The sequence below is a fragment of the Lagenorhynchus albirostris genome, chromosome 18 (assembly GCF_949774975.1).
Source record: "Lagenorhynchus albirostris chromosome 18, mLagAlb1.1, whole genome shotgun sequence".
NCBI classification, from domain to species: domain Eukaryota; kingdom Metazoa; phylum Chordata; class Mammalia; order Artiodactyla; family Delphinidae; genus Lagenorhynchus; species Lagenorhynchus albirostris.
The window spans coordinates 74080351-74103176 of NC_083112.1; the positions used below are offsets into that span (position 1 = coordinate 74080351).

General features: G+C 42.2%; 1 long non-coding RNA gene across 1 annotated transcript in view; it reads left to right on the forward strand.

The window, feature by feature from the left end:
- LOC132508914 (uncharacterized) overlaps window positions 1–6518 on the forward strand; it is a 235701-nt gene extending 229183 nt beyond the window's left edge. Inside the window, exon 7 of the long non-coding RNA XR_009536818.1 lies at window positions 6087–6518. This is a non-coding gene — a long non-coding RNA (uncharacterized LOC132508914). The remainder of the gene's footprint in view (window positions 1–6086) is intronic.
- Window positions 6519–22826: the final 16308 nt, after the last annotated feature.

The following is a 22826-nucleotide window of genomic DNA, read 5'->3' on the forward strand; positions in this document are numbered from 1 at the left end:
GCAAATCTCTTCCCTTTTACCATATGTTGTAACCTAATAATAGGAGTGAGAGTACATCATATTCACAGGTCCTGGTCATGCTCAGGGGAATCAGATTATCTATCGTGTGTACGTGAGGGGGCAGGAATCCTGGAGCCTTCTTAGAATAGGGGTGACATCCCATGTTCCTTATAAGAGAGGCAAAACTATTGTACTCATCTGTAAAATGGGCATTATACTACTTCACTCATGTGAGGATTAAGTGACGTAAAGCATGCATTTATCAAAATACCCGGGAACATGGTCGTGCTCGTGTGACTTATTAAACAGAAAAACACTGAACCTACAGGGGACTTAGTACTGCTTTACATTCCTGCTGCACCCAAACTTAATCTATTTCAAGGTCACAATGGTGCCCTTCCTTCCACCTTCCCTCCCAGGACTGCTCTGGTAGATGGATGCCTACATGGGGGGTGAAAAGGTGCCCTGGCATTCCTGCAGCCCACAGAGAAAATCTGCTCTGCATTGTTGTGGGTAAAAATCAAGCATCTAAGTTTTGGGGATGGAATGAGGCACCCAGAAGTCATATTCCAAATATTTAACATCCAGTAAGGCCCAAGAAATTTCTGATAAAAACAGAGGCCAGGCTGAGATCTGGGCCTCAGGACTCTTGGTGGACATTCACTCTTTAGTTACTGATAGTGACGAGCTTCCACAACGTAAGGGTAGGACTTAGGGCTTGTGATCGGTTGCAATTTACCGCAAGGTATGGAGATGTTTGGATATTTTATCAATCGGTATGCAGCATGTACAGACTAGCCCTAGACTGGTCCTGTTCCTAGTTTAAGAATATTTACCCCCCCAAGAAAATCCCCAGGAGAGGTAATCTGTTTAACCATTGTCAGTAAATGCTAGAGGTTAAACTATCAGCTCTTGGGGGAAAGGCTGTTTTATGCAAATGTGTTGTTAAGATCCAGGTCTTTAAGATGCAGAAGGGAGAGGAGATAGAGATAAAAAGGGGTTGAGTCCAGTCAGCTTTCCTCCAGTGCCAGTTCTTTTTCAGGATTACCACTGACATCTGTTCTGTGCATCAGTTACCTGGCCACAGAGCCCTGGTACTGCTCTCGCACACAGGAAACCATGGGAAACTGGCTTTATTAATTAGAGCGCTTGCCCAATGGAACTATTTGCGTCCATTCATAATTCCTTGACATCCTTGCATAATAAATATTGGGGTATTCACTCATCTCAAGCAATTATCTAAACAAAGCTACATCCATCACAGGGGTTCATAAACTAGGAGACTCAGGTATAAAAAATTCTAATTAAAGGAAGCCTACTTTTAATAGCAAATGCCCCCTTTCTCATTCATATGTGTTAGGTACTTACCAGCCCGGAAATGAGATGCCAGCTAACATGATACATTAGGGTACAGCAGCAGACGCTCTCTCTTGGAGTGTGGATATTACAGTGGAACATTCAGAAAGCTTTCTTCACCCGCTTGAAGTTCTGAGTGGCCACTCTGAGCATCTTCATCCTACTGTTTGCACCAGCATTGGGGTAGACCAAGCCCGGGGCTCTGGAACTAAGCCTTCTTGTCTGCGTTAGAGGTGTGTTCAAGGAGGCTGTGACCTGTTCACACCACCTGGACACCCAGCAGATGCCAGGCTGCTTTCAACATTGAGTAAAAATCAGGCAAGTTTGAAATTCGGAACCCACACTGTTCCCTGACCTCGGGGGTCAGAATGTCTTCACGGGACATTTCTGCCTCATTCCAGCTTTCAGTCTTGAAGGACCAGCATGCCATACCCTTCCATGTTTCTGTCTTAAAATGCAAAATATACACACGCCTATCTATAAAATAGATAACCAACAAGGACCTACTGTAGAGCACAGGGAACTCTACTCAATATCTTATAATAACCTATAATGGAAAAGAATCTAAAAAAGTTCTGTATCTATATCTATAGCTATATCTATAAATGAATCACTTTGCTGTACACCTGAAACTAACACTACATTGTAAATCAACTATATTTCAATAAAAATTTAAAACTAAATAAATGCCAAATCATCGCCCAGGCCTGTGTCAGTTCCTCAGGAAAATAAGTTATGCGTGGAAGCAAGCGTCTCTTGCCGCACTTACCTTCTCACGTGATCACAGGAGCCTTCTCCTGTGAGGTAGGTGCCTTTTCCGGTATTGTAACAAAATCCTCCTGTTGACTTTTGACTTTGTCGCAGAGACTTTGACGCCGTTCAAATGAGTTCTTTCTTTGGCCCAATCTCTTCCCCAGCTTTTATTCCTATGGAAAACGGTCTCCTTATCATTATCTTCAAAAATATGATGATAGTACTACTGGGTTATGTACAAATCTGGACGCCACTGTCAGTCCTGGAAACTGTTTTAAAAACTTCTCTTCCCACAGAAATGTTGTCACCTCGAGTTCCACTATTCATTCGTTCGTTCACGGAGTGATACAACATACGTAATTAAGTCCTGATGTTCCAAAAGGCCCATTGTGCCACCTACAGCCTTACCTTCTACCAAAAGTTAATGGTGGTGGGGAAAATAATGAAAGAACATTCCATTTTCTTAAACATGGAGTAAAATACCAGTGCAGAACTTTATTGTTAAGATTTCACAGAATGATATACAGCTGAAAGCAAGTTAACTTCTCTTTCCTAGTCTGAGTCCAATGTCTTTTTGCACTTTTGGGGGCCAAATCTTTGAGAGGCATGGGATGATGACTGCTTTAGACGTTTCTGAAGATAAATATTGATAATGATGATTTAAGGAGGCAGAACCATTCTAAGGAAATTGTGTAAAGGATTTTCAAAATAGAAGTTGACATGTGAGCAACAGGTGACTATCATGACTGGTATCATTAGCTCCATATCTGAAGGTCTCTTGCTTTTTGTTTCCCCATCTTGAACAGTGAAATAATATTGTCTGCCTGCCACCTGGTTATAAAGAGGAATGAAAGAAGCCTTGCTTGGCATTTGGAATTTTTTGCATCAGATTCATTCTAAGTATTTATGTATTTTATTTGCTTAAAAGAATGTGGAATTGAAAACATCAGTTCTTGGGATTTTTTTCAACAGTTGCACCCTATAGTCTATTGTCAGTCAAATTAACACCAGTTAAGGAATGATTATTGAATCTTTTCTGATGCATTGCATTGTGTAGAACAGCACTGTTGCATGTCTAAATGACAAAACAGCAATTCTCTGCTGTAAACATGAAGTATTATGCAATTACTCTTCATTCTGAGAGCAGCTATCAAATCTTCAGAAGGCTTTTTCTATAGAAAATAGCAAATCAAGCCCTGGTAAAGGTCTCAGTCAGTCTTCAGAATTTCAAACGGCATCTTCCAAAGAAAGAAATAAAACATACGATAATTTTTTTTCTTCAGAAATGTATATTTTCAGAAAATATGTCTTTTAGATTTCCAAAGATGGCTTATTGCTTTGTGAAGAGCCATTGCAACGTGTCAGTTGTTTGAATAACACAATTCAAGGCAATATAAGCAACATAAAATAATTATCATGGTAACATCTTGAACTTATAAACTATTTACTCTGAAGAATATGTATAGAGTCACGTAATCTCATTTAGCTGTAAAACCTCTGAAAGTTAGCAGGATGTTGTGTTCTGAAAGGCAGTGTTACAAAGAAATCCTATGTAATTCAAAAGTTGGCAGTAAGTTGAAGGTAGACCCATGCTTCCTATCTCCTATAAAATAATTTTTTATTCATAATTGTTTATAAAATACTTGGGGAAAAGTGACAAACAAGTTCCTGTGAAGCTGTCTTGGTTTTTTCTCTCCCTTCTTCCTTTCATTCTTTCTCTGCCTTTCATTTCATTTCTGCAGTTGTTTATTCATTCAACAAGTATTTATTGAGAACCTACTTACTACCTTGTTCTAGGTGCTGGAGGTACAGCAGTAAATCAAAGAAAAAAAAATCCTACCATTATTGAGCTGGTATTATAGCGGGTGTAGAGAATGAACACGCTCTCTCTTTTTTTCTCTCTCTATAGATAGATAGATAGATAGATAGATAGATCAATAAACAACATATATGCATGAAAAAATAGGGCTATTTTCCAACACATAAGAAAGTGAGAAGCATGACGTTGTTTTACAAGTTGCAAATCTCTTTAACATCAGGCTTAATAGAAGGCAGCTGGATTCGCATATCTGCTTTTGCATTCCATCTACCCGTGATCCATTGTTTTGGTTTAAGTATAAGCGAAAACAATCTGGCCTCACACACATATGAGGTTTAAGAAGAGAAGATTACTGTAATAGCCTGGTTTTTTTTTGGTTTTTTTTTGCGGTACGTGGGCCTCTCACTGTTATGGCCTCTCCCGTTGTGGAGCACAGGCTCTGGGCGCGCAGGCTCAGCGGCCATGGCTCACGGGCCCAGCCGCTCCGCGGCATGTGGGATCCTCCCGGACCGGGGCACAAACCCGTGTCCCCTGCACCGGCAGGCGGACTCTCAACCACTGCGCCACCAGGGAAGCCCTGTAATAGCCTTTTGAGATAAGTCCGGATGTTCTTCTTTGACACTTCAATAAAACTCAACAGATGATCATTTTGGAAAGGTCAGGTGTAACATGGAACTTGAAATCACACCATTAAACTCTCCACGTGCTGTTACTTTGAAAGCCTTTGGACTAGCTTGTGCTTTGGTTGGATTTTTACTGGTGCATAATTTGATAAATTATTCAGAGCACACATTCCTATTGATGTTTAAAAAGTCATATTTGTTAGTATTATCACTGATCTAATCAGAAAACACTTTGAGTATTGGAAAACTATTAAGCTCACAAGGGCAAACACCAAATGTTCAAAGTTGTAATTTTTGTTCTCAACATGTGGCAACAAATACTGTCAATTGTTTTTCTTGTGATGACCTCATTTTATCCATTTTGTAGAAAATGTCTGCCAGATACCCACGTCTGAATAACCATAGTTCGTCTGTCAGTTGTTTTTTCAAGTAGAAATATTATTCCATGAAAAGAAGCTACTAGTTCAGCTCACAACTCGATATTACTAGTACTTTTCCTTCAGACAACCATCTGACTTGGATTTTCAACAAAAGCGCTTCATGCTTTCTTCCCATTTCATCATACAGAATAATAAAAAATACCTACTCAAGGGTCAAGTTTTAATAATTTTTTTTACTGTGTAATCAACATATTTAAGTGAAATGAACATTTTGGTTTGTTTGTTTGTGTTTTTTTTGCGGTACGCAGACCTCTCACTGTTGTGGCCTCTCCCTTTGTGGAGCACAGGCCCTGGACGTGCAGGCCCAGCGGCCATGGCTCACGGGCCCAGCCGCTCCGCGGCATGTGGGATCTTCCCGGACCAGGGCACGAACCCGTGTCCCCTGCATCGGCAGGCGGACTCTCAACCACTGCGCCACCAGGGAAGCCCGAAATGAACATTTTTGACTTGCATGCTTGTGCTGCTGAAAAATTCATTGACTACAAATACAGTTTGGTGTATTGCCACTGTATTGCCTTGATTGGTGCTAAAGAATCAGCTGAAGTCATTGATCCTTGCTTTTATACCAAGAGGGCAAATGTTGACACAGCATAAAATGTATGTAACATCTTAGTATTATTATAAAAGTAATTGACCTTGCAGCCCCGAAAGATCTCAGGGTTCCCCAGGATCCTGCGACAATATTTTAAGAACTGCTGCTGTAGAACTGAGGTTCTCAAACTTTAGTGTGCACCAAAGTCACCTGGAGGGTTTACTAAAATTCAGATTGCTTGGTTCCACCCCAAGACTTTCTGACTCAGTAGGTCTGGGGTGAACTCAAGAATTTGCATTTCTAGCAAGTTCCCAGGTGAGGCGGATGGTACTGATCTGGGGACCACAATCTGAGAGGCACTGCTGGAGAAGAAGGTAAATTCAGTTCTTCACTACACCAGCCGTCTCGTGTGAAAGCTGAGATCCATGTCTGTGCAGTTATAAGCAAGCCCTACATCCTTGGACCATTTAGCATTGCATTTTGCACACAATTATCATGCCATCAATAATTCTGGTAATCAAAATAACTTGAGTAGTGTTATTGACATTGAAATATCTTTTCAGGCTGGCCACTTGAAAGAAGATAGGATATTACAAACATAACATGGACGTGTCATGAAGATATTTTACAAGGTACCTGAGGCACCACTTCTAAGCAAGTTTATCATGTTTAAGATCGTGTGTATTATTTCAAGAATGACATAGCTTTTGCTTCCTGTTTCCTAAAATGTTTCTGGAACCAGCCACGAGGAGACTCCTTGGTTGTGTCTATATGATCGATCCAAGTAGTGCCTTTGAGGATGACCTCTTTTTGCCTATCCCAGATCTTTCTCAATGTCCTCAGTTTCCCGTGAAAATGAATGAGCCCGTGACCTTATTTTACTTGCAAGGAAATCTCACTGAAACAAACAAGGACTGCTTATCCAAGTTTTAGAACCAGTCTTCAAGGTGACTGTGTCTTAGTAACTTTAAAGTCACTTCAAGTTAAAAAAAGAAGTTTGATGGATGAAGAACTGTAAGGTAGACAAGCTCTCATTTCAAATATCAAAATAATTCAAAATGTCCACACTTTAATTACTTTTGTCAAACAACATGTTTTAGATTCATGGGATGGTTAAACGTTATGAAAAATTGAAACTATTTTTATTTCTGCCGTGATGAAGTGACATTGCATTTCTCAGTATTCCGCTGTTAGCTGGTTCTTCAAAATTTATTGGCATGATATCCCAGTCGGCCCCAACGTCAATCAAATTTATTAAATATTTATTTTCTGCTAAGGAAAAACAACATGAAAGTGAAATATACTAATAACCAAGTGCATGACTGAATACTGAAAGAAGTATTTCTTAAATGTGTTCTCCAAAGTGTACCTTTTCATTTCACTTAGAAACAATATTTCTAGATCTTTGACACATTTTCGTTTCTCATAGATACAATTTATGTTAGAATAGTCCAAATACATTTTTATTTATTGTGGTTAGGTTTTAAGACCTTCATTACACACTTTTGAATTACAGAAGGATTTAAGTATGAAATTTCATAGCATGCTGTCAAAGAAGGGGGATGCAATCCTGGTGGGTGAAAAATTCTATGGAAAGAAGAATGTCTAAGTTCTTAGGACCAATGAAGGCTTTATTTATCTAAAATTATCACCACCAGCACTGACTTTCAGCAAGTCACAGAGCCGGAATATGTCATTCTAGGTATTTTACCTGTTTTCAGACCAAACTATTACACTTTGAGTAACACTAACCCATTACGTTGCCACGTCCAATGCAAAATTCACCAGTTGGTGACAATGACACAATTCATTCACCTTCAATTGATTTTTGCTTTGTGTTGCCTTTCAAATAAAGTTTTGTACTAAATCATCAGCACTCCCTCACTTTTCCTCAGTAGCATACCTGAGGCTTTACAAGCAGAGAAAGTTTTGGTTTTGCCTGAAATAGTCCTTTCATTTGGAGGGGATAATCCGAGTGTGTTGGGCCCTTAGCATCATCTTGTTGCAGCATCCCCATACAGACCTGCCCTGCTGCATCTGGGAGGCCTACACGGTACTTGTTCATCTGAAAGGCAGCTCATTTAGGGGCACGTGGGAGAGTTCTAAAGAAGGGGAAACGACATATTAAAATAGCCCCGAATAATTGCTCAATGTCAGCAACCCTGAACCAGGTGGATGGACCTAGTTGTGCCTCTTTACCAATCTCCCCTCCTTCTTCATCTTGCTATTCTTCCTTTGGAGGCTTGAAGACTTTGGGCAGGAGGCTGAATGCAAGGGCACCGAGTCATTGCTTGGTGGTGCTGTTTTCTCTGCATTAGCTTTGTACTTTTCTATCTTTGAAAGATTGCTTTTAAGGCATAAGGCTGTGAAGAGGAAAACAACAAAGAATGTTTTCAGGAGGAAAATGCTTGAGAACTATTGGATTAAAGAGTGCTATGTAGGGCTTCCCTACTGGCGCAGTGGTTGGGAGTCCGCCTGCCGATGCAGGGGACACGGGTTTGTGCCCCGGTCCGGGAGGATCCCACATGAGGCGGAGCAGCTGGGCCCGTGAGCCATGGCCGCTGAGCCTGCGCATCCGGAGCCTGTGCTCCGCAACGGGAGAGGCCACGACAGTGAGAGGCCCGCGTACCGCAAAAAAAAAAAAAAAAAAAGAGTGCTATGTGAAGAGAGGCTTTGTGACGGTCGATGGCTGATACCCAACTTCTCAGAAATTTACACTCCACCCTTATCACTAGTTATTTCAGAATCACTCATATAGACTAGGGTTTCTCAATCTTGGCACTATCAGCATTTGGGACCAGGCAATTCTTTGAAGCGGGGTGGGGTGGGGGGCTGTCCCGGACATTGTAGGATGTTTAGTAGCGTCCCTGGCCTCTACTCACTAGATGCAAGTGAGTAGACGTTCAAACTGTCCAAACCAAACATGTTTCTAGACATTTCCACGTGTTCCTGAAGGAACCACTGCTGTAGCGACATCAGTAGCTAGAAGCCTCTGGGAATCATTAAGAAATACCTGTTGAGGGCTTTAAAGAAGGTTAATCTATCATCTGAGCAGGATGGATTCTTTATTTAAGCTTTATAATGTACCTATTTATATGATCGTTTTAGGATGTTTTAAATGGATGGTTTAAAACATTGGTCACCAACCTTTTTGGCACCAGGGACCAGTTCCGTGGAAGACAATTTTTCCACGGATGCTGGGCGGGGTGGAGGTGGGGGCGGGGCGGGGATGGTGGCAGGGGGAGGGAATGGTTCAGGCAGTGATGCGAGTGATGGGGGAGCGGCAGATGAAGCTTCTCTCGCTGGCCTGCCGCTCACCTCCTGCCGTGCAGCCTGATTCCTAACAGGCCTCGGACCGGTACCGGTACGTGGCCCGGGAGTTGGGGACTCCTGGTTTAAAAGGAATTTAGACGAAGAAGCAATGTCCTTTAGGAAGCTACTTCATTCATTTTTTTGTTCATTCAGAAAATATTTATTGACCTCCCAGAATGTGCCACACATTGGGAACAGTAGGGTGATTGGAGGTGTGGATTCTGCACGTAGGGTGACTGTGGTCTGCAGGGCAGGCACTTGGGCCGGCAATGGCCGTGAAATAGTGATTCTTCTGAGTTAGCAGGATCCCATTTACCTGGAGAGCTTGGTAAACCCCCATTGCTGGTCCCGCTGGGGTGGAGCCAGAGAACGTGAATTCTAACGAGTCCCAGGTGACTTTGTTACCCAGGGAGCCAACCCTGAGGATGACGGCGAAGGAGTGAGCTGTGATAAGGCCAGTTGCTATGGGAATGGAACCGTAAGCCACCCTGAAGGATGTGTGAGTTCAGCGAGATGAACTGGGGAGGGAGACCTTGGGGCCAAGGAAGGATGACTCTAGACACAGTCCTAGAAGTGAGAACCAATAAGGCAGAGCAAACATTTTTGAACAGAAAGCTGTTACTTGTGACGGTGCTCTCGTCACAGTACGGATTTTCAGTTCAGGAACTAGAAAGCTGGGTTTTGTGGGCATGAAAACACATACAGGAATATTTGGAGTTTATTTGTTTCGCAGTGAGTTTATCTGCCTGCCTTTCCAACTGGACTGAGCATAGAAGTTGGGTGGGGTTTAGTATTTCATGCCATCCCTCAGGCCAATGCTGCCACAGGGAGGGGTCCTCTCCCCTGGACAGCGCCAGAGGCGTACTGATCACATTTTTTCTTTACATTTTTGTTTTCTAGTCTCCATACCCAATGCTTTTTATATTCAGGTTGCAACTTTGAAAATACTAACACAGTCATGGTTTCCTGAAAATATATTAATCCCTCCTCTTCCCATCATTTTCACTTTATGGGAGTCTTGTCCACAGAGTTTCATAAGTTGAAAAGGATGCCAAAATCATAGACACAGTGAGCTAAATCTTAGATATGTTGACTTTTAAACATGGAGTCTTCAGAAGTGACTCAGTGATCTCTGATCATCTCATCCAATATCCTCCAAACAACATCTGCTAAACGGTCTGGTAAGGTTCACTAATTTGACTCAGAGCACACAGCTAGGTATGAGAAGACCTAATCTGGTAGGGGATATTAATCCAGGTCTTCTTAAGCCCAGTGAAGGAATCTCATTTCTCTTTGTCAACTTGCTCATATCGGGTGATAAAATTTGTTAAGATATGTTAATTACTACTGGCTACTAACTCTTAAAAAAAACTCTGCAGTTTCTAAAAAGGGCTGGATCTGCTGCTTTCTCCCCTTCTGTTAAGGCCCCTGGCATGTGCACTGAGATGTGTACATGTAGGTAAAGCAGAAGTCCCATCACTCCTGGAGAAGACAACTCACAGACAAATCCATTCTCTGGAATGTCTGCTCCCTGGAGCGTGCTATACAGATGGTGAGGTTTAATACTCTGTTCCTTCCTTGGACACTTAATCTTCATTGACCTCCTTCTTGTTAGAATGTAGAGCTTCTGAAAACTCCCATATGTTGTTCCCCATTCCAACTACTTTAGAACTGCCTTGCAATTCTCCAAAAGGTTACTTTTGTAATATTTTGGTTATGAAAGCATTCTTTTAAATGACTGCAGTTAAGAAGAACTTAAAGTGTCAAAATAATAACACTTTGTAATTATTATTACTTTTATTTTTTTACGGTACGCGGGCCTCTCACTGCTGTGGCCTCTCCCGTTGCGGAGCACAGGCTCCGGATGCGCAGGCTCAGCGGCCATGGCTCACGGGCCCAGCCGCTCCGTGGCATGTGGGATCTTCCCGGACCGGGACACGAACCCGTGTCCCCTAGATCGGCAGGCGGACTCTCAACCACTGCACCACCAGGGAAGCCCACTTTGTAATTATTAAGAGTTTTTCCTCCCCAGTGATCATGGTGCTTTCCAACGTGCTCTCAAGGACCCACAGAACCACCTAGCTGAACTTGAATTTCAGTTTACCTGTCTGAAAGGGAATCCCTTACCCATAATCTGACCATATTTTGCTTCTTCACTCTTAACTTGAAAGTGAAGCATTTCTGTTAAATCTATCCTGGCATTTTTTTTCATAGGAATATTCAAATCTGGTACTTTTGAAAATTGGGTATGTTGCTTTGTAACTTCCAATCACGTGCTCTGCTTTTGAAATTCAATAATCGAAACATTTCCCCTTTCCTCTGTGACTATCTTGTTCTCCCAAGCATTATGTGAATTTCTTAAAATACACTTCCTTCAGATGGATCTCATAAAAATGCTCTACCCTTGTGTTGTAAAACAATGTGGTTTCAGACAGCGGAAAAGGCGCTGAGAGAACAAAGCCCTTCGCTTCATTAAACAGTCTGAAGGGCCAATCTAAAGGGCAAAGCCCTGAACGGTTAGGTTATCGCAATGCAAACCTCAGTCCCGAGGACCCCACTTCAGCCAGGGGACCCCCTTGGTGCCTGTGTGTGGGTGATACAGAGCCACAAAAGCTCCGGCCCATTCTAAGAGGAAGACGGGCCTCTTTGTGAAAACAGAGTTTAGCATGTGCTCAAAGCACAGCAGAATTGAGGAAATAATTGACTCCAGTGTTATTTCAAACTCAGGGGATAAAAATCACTTCCAGACTGGTTTTGAGAGTAGACGCATCAGGTAATTAATCAATACGTATACCACAGTCCTGAAGGGAATCTGCCCGACTTTGATTCTAGATACAAGTACAGATACGGATAACGGCATGGGTCTTTGAAAAAGCTTCGTGTGTTTTACTCTTGCCTATAAGTGCCTTTGAATAAGCAGCATGTATTTTACTCTTGGCTATTTCCTTGTTATTAATAACATAAATTGTAAGGTGACCAAAGAAAGAATAATACTCATTAATAATAAATCCTGCTCAGAAAATACATTTTGATAAGTATTATGAGCTTTTAGAATTCTACTGCTCCGAGCTTGCAGTAAAAGAGATAAGAGGAAATCTTTATTGCTCACCCTCGCAGGTAGGCATTTCACTAGTTCTTTGCCAAGTTAGCATACATCATAAACCTTTTGATCTTCCCTCAGCACGACAGAAAGAAAGTGAATTACAAATATTTATGCAGAGTCTAATGTCCCAGGAAGAATGGTGGTAAAATGTGGAGACCTACATAATAAATAGTAAAATAATAGGAAGGTTTTGAATAGGAAGGCTTGCTACCCATCTCAGCATTGTCAGATTTCTATAGCAAAAAATATCCATGCTGGGAAAATGGTTTGATTATATAAGTAATGATTCTCGTACTCGTGGGGAAGTTATTCTGTCCTTGATAACGATCATCAGTTTAATTAATAATTACAACATTTAGGGCTTCCCTGGTGGCGCAGTGGTTGAGAGTCTGCCTGCCGGTGCGGGGAACGCGGGTTCGTGTCCCGGCCCGGGAAAATCCCACATGCCGCGGAGCGGCTGGGCCCGTGAGCCATGGCCACCAAGCCTGCGCGTCCGGAGCCTGTGCTCCACAACGGGAGAGGCCACAACAGCGAGAGGCCTGCGTACCACAAAAAAAAAAAATTACAACATTTAAAATTATTTTTTAGAATGTTTCCCTTTGTTTATACAACGATTAGAGGAAGACTGTGTGAGTTTCATTCTTAACAGATCCTTCTGATTATTCCATGTTTGGGGGACGTGGCAGAAGTCACAGGCTAAGTCTTCTCCCAATGGTGCTTTGCTGTCTGGATATAGAATACTGCATCTGAGGGCAACATGAAGTTGTTTCTGAGTCTTGCTTCTACATATACATTTTCAAAAGAATAAAACATCTTTATTTTATTTTTTCTGGTGGGGAAAATTGTGGCAAGAGTAGGTGATACACAGATTGAAATACAAGAAAATAAGCAAGTGTTATTTGTTTGTTTGATGTTAAAAAAGAAAAACAGTGACACTGCAAAACATTCTACTTAGTGCTAAACACTTCAGGGTACCCACCTGAACACATCCAATTCTCTTTCATTCTTAAAGCTTTCCTTATCCCTTTATATTATCCCCACTTGAGATGCTCTATACAGCTGAGAGCAAATTGAACTGAAATGGAATTCTTAGTAGGCATCATTTTCTCCACCTTTATAAAGAAGAATTCTAGGCCAGAATCTGATGAACTGATCTTATTGCTTCTGCAACAGTTAGATAAGCTTAGGACTGATCCACCCACTGCTAGAATAGACACGGCTTGAAAAAAGTCACGCCTTAGCCTGTATCAAATGCACTTACCCCGTTTACATATATTTCTGCTTTCTTTAAGTCAAAATCCAATTTACAGAAAACATCATTTTCAGTCTTATCTGTGGTATTAGTCATTAGGAAGATTTAAGCTTGTTTCAAATCCTGTCATTGACCCAAACATCTGTCATGGGTTTGGGGCTCCCTCCCCGGACCTTTACGTGACGTTTATTCACTCCGAAGGTCTGTGTGATGCTTGTGGGAGCAGGGACACAGCTTCCGGCGTCATCTCACTTTGGTAGTTTAGCCATTCAAGGACTGCTTCCCCAACACCCCGGCATCTAATCCCCTGTGAGCCCGGAAGCTTGGCCGGGCTGGGGCTCCTCCAGGCCACATACCTGTTTCTCCCAGGGTCTACCATATTGGTCACCTTGCTCATGTTGGTCATTCTGTATAGAATGAGCTGGGAAAAGGTAGAAACGACATTGAAATTCCTGAGCACAAGTGTAAAGAGGTCACGATGAGGCAGCCGGGTGTCGGGCACAGAGCTGGAGACAAATAAATGCTTGCTGAATGGAATTGGCTGACTACGTTGCCATTTTGAAGTTTCATTTAGCTTGTAACTTCATGCTTTTCATTGGGCAGGACTCTGTGATTTGACCCCTTTTTTCTTTTTCTCTGAGTTGTTGTGAAATCAATCAAAGTGTCAGCTTTGGTTTACTTTACCCAATAACTTAAAAAAAATCAATCAAACAATCAATCAATCAATCAACCAATCCTGGCTCAGAGAGAATGAATGATCTATGACTTATCTCCACATATATTCCTAAGAAAACTAAATTTGAAGTGAACAAGGGTAGAGAAGATCCCTTAGATTACTTCAATAGACTTTTGCTTTTTTTTCCCGGGATCAGCAGCTGATTACCATTCATTCCGCCTGTTTTCTTTGAGGCCAAAAGGGAATTCTACTTACTTCACTGTTTCATTGCAATGCATTTAATTTTTCTATTTCATTAACAAAATGGCAATAAAATCGACACCACGTGTATGCAGCCAGGCCGAGACCGAGTCTGAGGTGTTTGATAGTTTTGTGTCGCTGAATGAAATACAACGTTTGACAAAATCCTCCTTATGATATATTACGCTTAGATTTGCTGCCGTGTATGTCCTCATCAGTAAAACATGATTTATGTTGTATTCATCATCGAAATAAAACCCTGAGCAAATCCCCCTCACTGTAGATCTAGATCTTTCACCTTATTAATGATCTTTTATGGCTGTGAACAGCAATTGCTAATAACCACTGTATGTAGATTATAATGCAGTAATAAATAATTATCTCCTGAGGTTATGTACGTGGTGATTTCCTCCCCACTTGAAATTACATGAGGATAAATGTAAGGGTGCACAGAGACAGGATTTCCAGCACTTACATCTAGACAGTTGGGTGATTCTATCAAACGAAACGTGCTATTTAAATACCAGAAGGCTGCAAAGCCTTTTACTGCCCACTCCAGACCATCCTGGAGTATCATACAGCCCATCTTTCTTCCCCTCCTCCACGGGACCATCTCCAAGCTGCTAGTTCTCACATTCCTTTACTCAACCGTATTACTTGCTATTTCCAGCGTAGTTTTGCCTGTAATCCTAGCTGCCCCTGTGCCTTGCGTGAGCTTAATGAGCTCCTGGTCAACTCCAGTGAAACACTTCTTCTCGGAAGCCTTCCCTAGGTCCTGTAAACAAAACTGAGCCTTCCTTCTTGTGAACTCCCGTAGTGTGATATATATATATTTACAAAAACTATATATATTTATATAAGATCTTAGCACATTCAATAATGTTTACTTACACGCCTCATTCCTCAAAGGCAGACATTTGTCAAGTTAATCTTTGCACCCAGCAGTGTCAAGCATGGGGGCACTCAAGAGGTAGTTTGATGTATGAATGAATGAAATGTAGTAATTGTAAACATATTTGAAGCGACGAAGGTAGGAATATTGGCGTTCGTTTCTAAGAGTGTTGCTGGGTTTTAACACCCTTAGACATACCAGCTGTTCGATCGCTGCTGGCCACCTAATACAGCTAGAGCTGTGGATCAGGGAGAGTTCTCTTTTGTATTCCTTGCCTCTTTTCTGTCTTCCACACAAGACTAGGGGTTCCTCAAGGGTAGAGCCCTTGACTTAGGCCTCCCCGTTTCCCCAGCCTACACTGGCCGTGGCACTGGGCAAGTGCCCAGTAAAAACGTGTTGAATGAATGACAGCTAGTCCTGATTTACGGCTGATTCGACGTGTACTTCACAAACGCCTTCTATCCATCTAAGTATTTCAAAGATTTCAGTAATAATGGCAGAAGAGATACTTTCCTCATCAGACCTTCCAGATCAGACTCTCAGGAAGCCTGTGGCCATCCAGGTGGTCTTCTTCTCACAGGGCACAACACAAGACCCAATATATACCCAATAGGTAAAAATATTGAGTCATCTCATATTTACATAAAATACAAACAAAATAATTTGTTAACAACTGCTAGCATTCCCAACAGACTTGCAGGTACTTGAGGTACAAGAAAACTAAAGCCATAATTTTTGCCAGCCCCCTCACAGGAAATACCCTTTATGGAATCTCTCAAAAATATGGATTGCTTTAGCCATTTATAGTATAAAAATCATAGAATTAGAAAGATCTGAGAAGTGCTTGGAAAATGGTATTATTCTGATGCTCAAACTAAAAATTTTAATTTATGAACCTTTTGCCACCTATCAGGAAATAGCTTGAAGGATTTCACATGAAATCTCCACGATATTTGATCCACGTGACTATTTATTTGAGTATCATGTGGACGTGACTAAATTCTAATTTTAGGTTTACCAACTTCAGACAGATTTTAATCTTTCTTTTACCTCTGAGGAAATAATACCGTGGATGTTTATTGGGTGACATGAATACACTAAAAACAACGAAATCCTTGTTCTTGATTTGATAGATGATATGATGCACTTGGACTTCTTTTGAAACATTCATGGTAACTTAAGTCTGGACAGAGGGAAAATGTGAAAGTTTCGGAAATAGAGCTGATTTTTGAAAATACGCACCAAAATTAACTATTGTGGAGACAACGTTTAAAGGCTACATCTCAGTCCGTCTTGGCTAAGTTCCGCCCAGTGGTAGATGGTCCACAGCCTGGAGGTCCGGTCCTCGACGGGTGGGGTGCAGAGTTGGTCTCTGCCCGTGAGCACCCGGCCCGGAGCTCGGGCAGAGCCCCTGTGTGCTCCCTGTTCATCAGGCTATAACCTTGCTCCTCCACTGCGCTGTGTTTGTTTAGTCTGGGGCCGAGTGTCTGTCGTGGCTTCCTGGCTTATACCGTTATTCTCTTCTGAAGATGGAATCCTGCCCTGGATTCCTGCTGACATGGGTTGAGCTGGCCAAGAACTTCTCAGGGACTCTGGGCTGTTGCCCATCTCCCCGGCTACTCACTGCCTCAAACCACGTGGTTGTGTCTGGAAGAAAGATCCTGAAGAAGAGTGATTGTGTCGAGTTCATCGTCGTCTTCCCCGTGCCGAGCATTTCACCTACTACCGAGTAGATGACAATTATCTGGTCAGTGGATGAAGCAGTACAGTAAGTCTCTCTCTCCCCTCCCCAAATAAAGACCCCACCTCCCTTGTATACTTCTTCCCTTTACCGTCAGCTTTCTCTGAGGTGTCGTCCTCACCAACGCTCTCCACTTCCACGTTGCAAAAGTCCTAAGTCTCCTAGAAGTCTTATGCTTAAGATTCCTCCTAGGGTGCCCATCTGCCAGACAGTCTTCTCATATAGGGAGAAATACAGATGGAAATCTCTCTTGGGTCGTAACTTAGGAAATTGCCCTTTGGACTGTTAGTCACCCACGTTCAGTCTCAGTCATGACCCCTAACACACTTAGTTTATTCCTACATCTCAAGCACCCCAGCCTTGCACTCCTGGGATGACAGACAGTTATTCCTGGACCTGGATCTGCCTTGAATGAGGATGGAGATGCAAACCAGAGTTTCCACAGTGGTTTTCAGGCTTCATAGGGCTTTCTGGAGAAGCGAATATTTCTCCCAAGTAAGGAGAAACATTCATTATCACAGAAGGGCTCAACGATATTCTACCCACTCTGTGATAATTAATGAACCTTTGTAGGCTCAATTCTCCTCATCAGAAATGTAGGTATTACAGAGTTCATCTGAAAAGTTTGGAATTGATATCTAATAAAGTATTAAGAAAAATCTCTGTAAATATTATTCAGATTAGGCAGATAAATAGCAAAAGGTCTACATGGGAAGGAGTTTACAAAATTCATTAATTTCAGTACAGATTATATTAAATATGGGACCCAAAATATTCTGATAAAAATCTCTAAAGATTTAGCTTGTAGGATGAAATGATCTCAGTGCAATTGAAATAGTTTTAACCAATAATTTTCTGAGACTTTGAAAATTTCATTTAAGTGCTTGACACTTAGGAAAAAGAGTTCACAATATGCCTTACGCTCATATTGACTTAATAATGGGGTAGAATCCTCTTTCCTTATCTGTTAGAAATTTTGAAAGAAAAGTCCTTTTTCTTCATACAATAGTAAAGAAAATTATTGAACATTATAAAAAAATTTCCTGCTGTCTTCCTCTTTAGCATAAAGGCTCCTAGAATGAAAAAATAAAATCAACGTTGTATTGATTCACTACTAGTTAAGCTGACATATAAGTAAGTTCTGGCTCTTGCTGGTATATTCCCTCACGTGAGGAAATGGACCATCTCGTGGCTACAACTTGACCCTTTAATTTGTCTGGTGGACGAAAACTTTTGGTTGATTTAGACCAGTACTTAGTAGAGTGTTTGACCCCATATTTTTGAAAACTGAAGTCTACATTCCAAGAGGATTGGGAGGTGAGGGGAGAGGGTATCGTGTTCCAGGCACCAGGCTGCTCTGTGTATAAATCAGTCTCATTTTGGTTTTTAAACCATCCTGAAGATGGATATTAATTTCCTCATCTTACAAATGACAAACTGAATCTCAAAGAGCTTAAACAACTATAACAAGAAGACCTAAGTAGTTAGGACGTATCCAAGTGTGGAGCAGAAGCCAGACCTGTCTGTCGCTGCACTTCCCACCTATCCATTTCTTAACCCCACAATATAATCCTAAAATCCTAAAATTTCTGCACATACTTTTTCACTGAAATAGCATCACCAAAGACATCAACGTCCCTTGAGCTCCTCAGCAATTGGTCCCCTGTCAGCTTTTGTTCCCGTGGTTGCCAAGCAGCAGGCATCCCAGTGACCAAATGCTCCTTCTTCAACTCCTCTGTCTTTAGCTCCTCGGAAAATGTTTCCGCCCTATTATCTTCTTGTTGGGTCACACCTACAGTGACGTCCACATTCTCCTATTTCCTAAAATGGGCCTGTTTGAGAACTTAACACTGAAATCCATTCTCTTTCCTTCTAATTTCTCCCTTGACAGTTCAGTCTCATAGAATCAGTCATCAAGTTTGTATTGATAATTCCATAATATCAACTTGTAATTTATTCACTTCTGGACAGCTCCACCTGGATGCCCTCCTCTCATGTCTGCCCTATGTCTTGATTAGTTGATACAACATTTTTTTGTAATGTTTTGAACTTAAATCTCATTGTGTGGAACATACACTCCTCTAAATAAATAAAAACCCCGCCACTCTTTATTACCTGTATTGAACTGATTCACATATTTGTTTGTTACCTGGTAGAGAATATAAGCATTTAAGTTTGTGATTTCTCAAAAATCAACTTTTCGAATGTCAACTCATTTAGTTTAGAGGTCCACAGATTACTGTCCGTGGGCCAAATCTGGCCAACTGCCTGGGTTTTTTTTTGTTGTTGTTGTTGTTGTTGTTTTTGCGGTACACGGGCCTCTCACTGCTGTGGCCTCTCCCGTTGCGGAGCACAGGCTCTGGACGCGCAGGCCCAGCGGCTGTGGCTTACGGGCCCAGCCGCTCTGCGGCATGTGGGATCCTCCCGGACCGGGGCACGAACCCACGTCCCCTGCGTCGGCAGGCGGACTCCCAACCACTGCGCCACCAGGGAAGCCCAACTGCCTGTTTTTATAAATAAAGTTTTATTGGAACTTAGCCATGACCATTTGTTTACATATTGTCTAGGGCTACTTTTGTGCTGTAACTGCAGGATTAATTAGTGCTGACAGAGATAATATGGCCACACACACACACACACACACACACACACACACACGCAAATAGTTACTATCTGGCTTTTTAAAGAAGAATTTGTCAACCCCAGATATTGCTCCTATTTCAAATTTCTTCATTCTGAGTATGGTACTTTCTTGCTATAACTCAATTAAAAATCTATGTCATTACGATCCTTTCTTATTTCACCTCTTCCATTTCTAATCATAGGGATAGTCTGGAAATTTGTTTCTTTTCAATGTCTCTCACATTCTATTCTTCTGTTTTCTCCTACTCATCCCTCTGGTCCACATCATAAAGTTCCTTGGACTAGTTTTCTACTTTGCTCTTTTGCTCATCATGCGATACCCTCCTTGTTAATATTCCTAACTTCACAGAATCACCTTTCCTTCAGAACTCTTGAGTCACTCATTAGAAGATGCCACGGATTCACCTAATTACGTAAAAAGCTTTCATCACAAAAAGCTTTACTGATCATCAGTCTACACATGCCTTAACACATAACACATGCATTAAATGAGGTCAGTGGAGGATAAGTAACGTGTCTAAAATCATATAACCTGGCCATGGCAGAGCTGGGGCTATAACCCTAGTCTCTTGGCTGTCAATACAAACTTCTTTTTACTATCTAGCCTCTCATGCGCAATGTGTGACCTCAGTAACATCTTTAAAGATTTGCTGTTATCATCTTAAATGAACCCTATATTTCCATAAAATATTTCCAACCCCCTGTCTCTACTTTGTATTCTTTCATGGGTCACCTCAAAACCTTATCCTCTGAATGTGCTGTGAGTTTCCTACTTTCTCTGTTCTCTACTTCCCCTCTTGTGAGATTTGTCAATTGTAGCAACACTATAAACCTAACTGACTTTTATTATTATTTATATTTTGCCGACTATATTATAGTCTCCCTGACTGTATTAGAATCCTCCCCCTTCTCTGGGACAGAAGCTCCGTTGATATGACTGTGGTGGGATGAGTTTGGGGAGACGCTGGAACTTAGGAGCCTCGTGCTGGAGGATGCGGAGGAAGACATCAGGCCTAAGAGACCGAGGATGGTGCAGAGCACTGCTCACAAACAGAGCAGCCCTTGCGAGGTTGACCAGAAGTCCACTCCTTTTCCTTCCAGCCAGTGTTCCTATGCACAGAGTTTGCATCTTGCTGAGAGACGCCCAGCAGACACAGTGCTTGCAGGATGCCAGGGGCAGGTGGGACCCAGGAGGGCATCCAGCACCTCACTTCAGGATGCAGTGTGGGATCAACACATAGAAGATGGAGTGGATAAGACACAGTCGTGACAGCAGGGCACTAGCTCTGGGAGCTTGGAATCATGTGAAGACCTTAATCCCAACAAAGAAAAAGAGAGCAGAATGGAAAACAGAGCCAGAAATAGTCTAGTTATAAAGACTGGTCCAGTGTGATGGGGTGAGGAGAGTCCTGTGATTTTGTGAGCACATGGGTTTCTGTGTGTGTGTGTGTGTGTGTGTGTGTGTGTGTGTGTGTGTGTGTGTGTGAGTGTGTGATTCAGTTATACATATCCATGTACCTATTCTTTTTCAAATTCTTTTCCCATTTGGGTAGCTACATAATATTGAGCAGAGTTCCCTGTGCTATACAGTAGGTCCCTGTTGGTTATCCATTTTAAATACAGCAGTGTGTGAAGTTTCTAAACCTCACAAAACAGCAAGACCCATGGACTGGTGGGTCTGAGGAGACTGACACGTGGGTTGCCTTGGTCAGTTCTGGCTGATGAATTAGTGTGGCTAAACCTTTTCGTTGAAATCAGAATGTCCATTGATAAGAGGGTCTGGGGAAAACAGGGACCAATGAGATGTCCTTCTGCGGTGCCTCTTTTGATCCCGAGAATTTATCACCGTGCTGGTCTCACATCCGCCTCTCAACACATGTGTCGCTGCTACTGAAGAGAACGGCACGTTGTCTTGTGTTTACTTAACGCACTTACAGTAGAAGAAGAGTGGCATGGGGCAGGGGGATGGAGACGGAGCGACAGACACAGATGAGGGTGGAGTGTCGGTGTTTTAACTGCTTACAGGAGGGTAAGTGCTGTGTGGCAGAGATGCAGCTCTTCATTACTCTGCATTAAAAGGCAGACATTATGCGCTGTGAAAATGACATCAAGGAAGAGAAGAGAGGGCAAGGGGAGAAGACAGTGAAAGATCCCCAAGGCCTGGAATTCAATCCTCTCCCGTCCACGGTGGGAATATGGGAATAGGGTAATTGATGACGCAAAGACAAAACAGCATTTTGGGGAGGGAAAGGGAGATGTGGGAGGAAGTGGTGGTATAGAAGCTGACCACCTTTGGAGACAATGTGCTGGAGAAATGTTGCTGTATGTTTTGCCTCATCAAATTCACATCCAGTTAAAGACCACGCAAGGGTGCTCTGTGTGGGGTGTGACGACCTCTGCAATCAATGGCACCTAGTTCAGTAGGCAAACGGCGTCACCAAGAGGCTCCAGGTCCTGACTACGGCCACACACCGAGCCCTAGGCAGATCCAAGAACACGTTTCATCTTATTCTGACTCCTAGTCACCTGTCGCTTCCACCTTTCCCTATGAGAGAAACAAATGGAATTTATGGTCAGATGAGGAAGTAGCATCCTTCAGAAAGGAACAGGCAGCTTCCGTGGTGGCTTCTACTTACCTAAATAATGGATTAACAGTGAAGGGGAGGGAGGGAAAGTCCTGCTTGGCTTAGAATCCTATTTTAAGGTAATTTTAAGGTCTGTTAATATTGAAATTCCTCTGACATCCGGAGAGCAAAATGGATGCCAATTCTGCCCCCGTGGCATGTCCTGCTAGCCCTCCCACTCTGAAACCCTATTCCAAATAAAACCCACACGAGTGTTTATTTCAATGATATTCTTTTATAACAAACTGGGATTGGTTCTCAGAGCTGCTGATTGAACACTTTCATTTGCAAACAGGTTTCCCAAAGCTGAGTAAAGCCACCAGATGCAGAGAGAGTGGCCACACCACCGTGCTTGGCATGCTTAATGCAGGCAATATCGTAAACGGCGCTCTGGGGAGAGGTTCCGGAAGTGAATTTAATTGCATTTTCCACTTCCCGTAACAGCAAGGGATTGAGCCGAGATGGAACGTCGCGGAACCTTCCCCATCCTGTCACCTTAAATCGGGGGGCGGAGAAGAAGCCAGGATGGTAAACTTGCAGGAAGAAACCCCATCGGCTTTATTTGAAAAAGTCCACGAATGACCAAGAGCAAATGCATTCGTTTATATTTTACGTTTTCTGGTGGTCAGTTTTCAGTGACAGCCGTCCACTGGGAACTCCCACGTATATGAACGATAACTTCCATCTCTCGTCGTGGACTTTTGATTTTAGAAATAAATTCTAACGTGTATTTTCCATGCAGCATCATTTAAATTATCTATGTCATATTGATCCACACAATGTATAACAAGGAATACACGGCCTGGAGAAGCAGATGAGT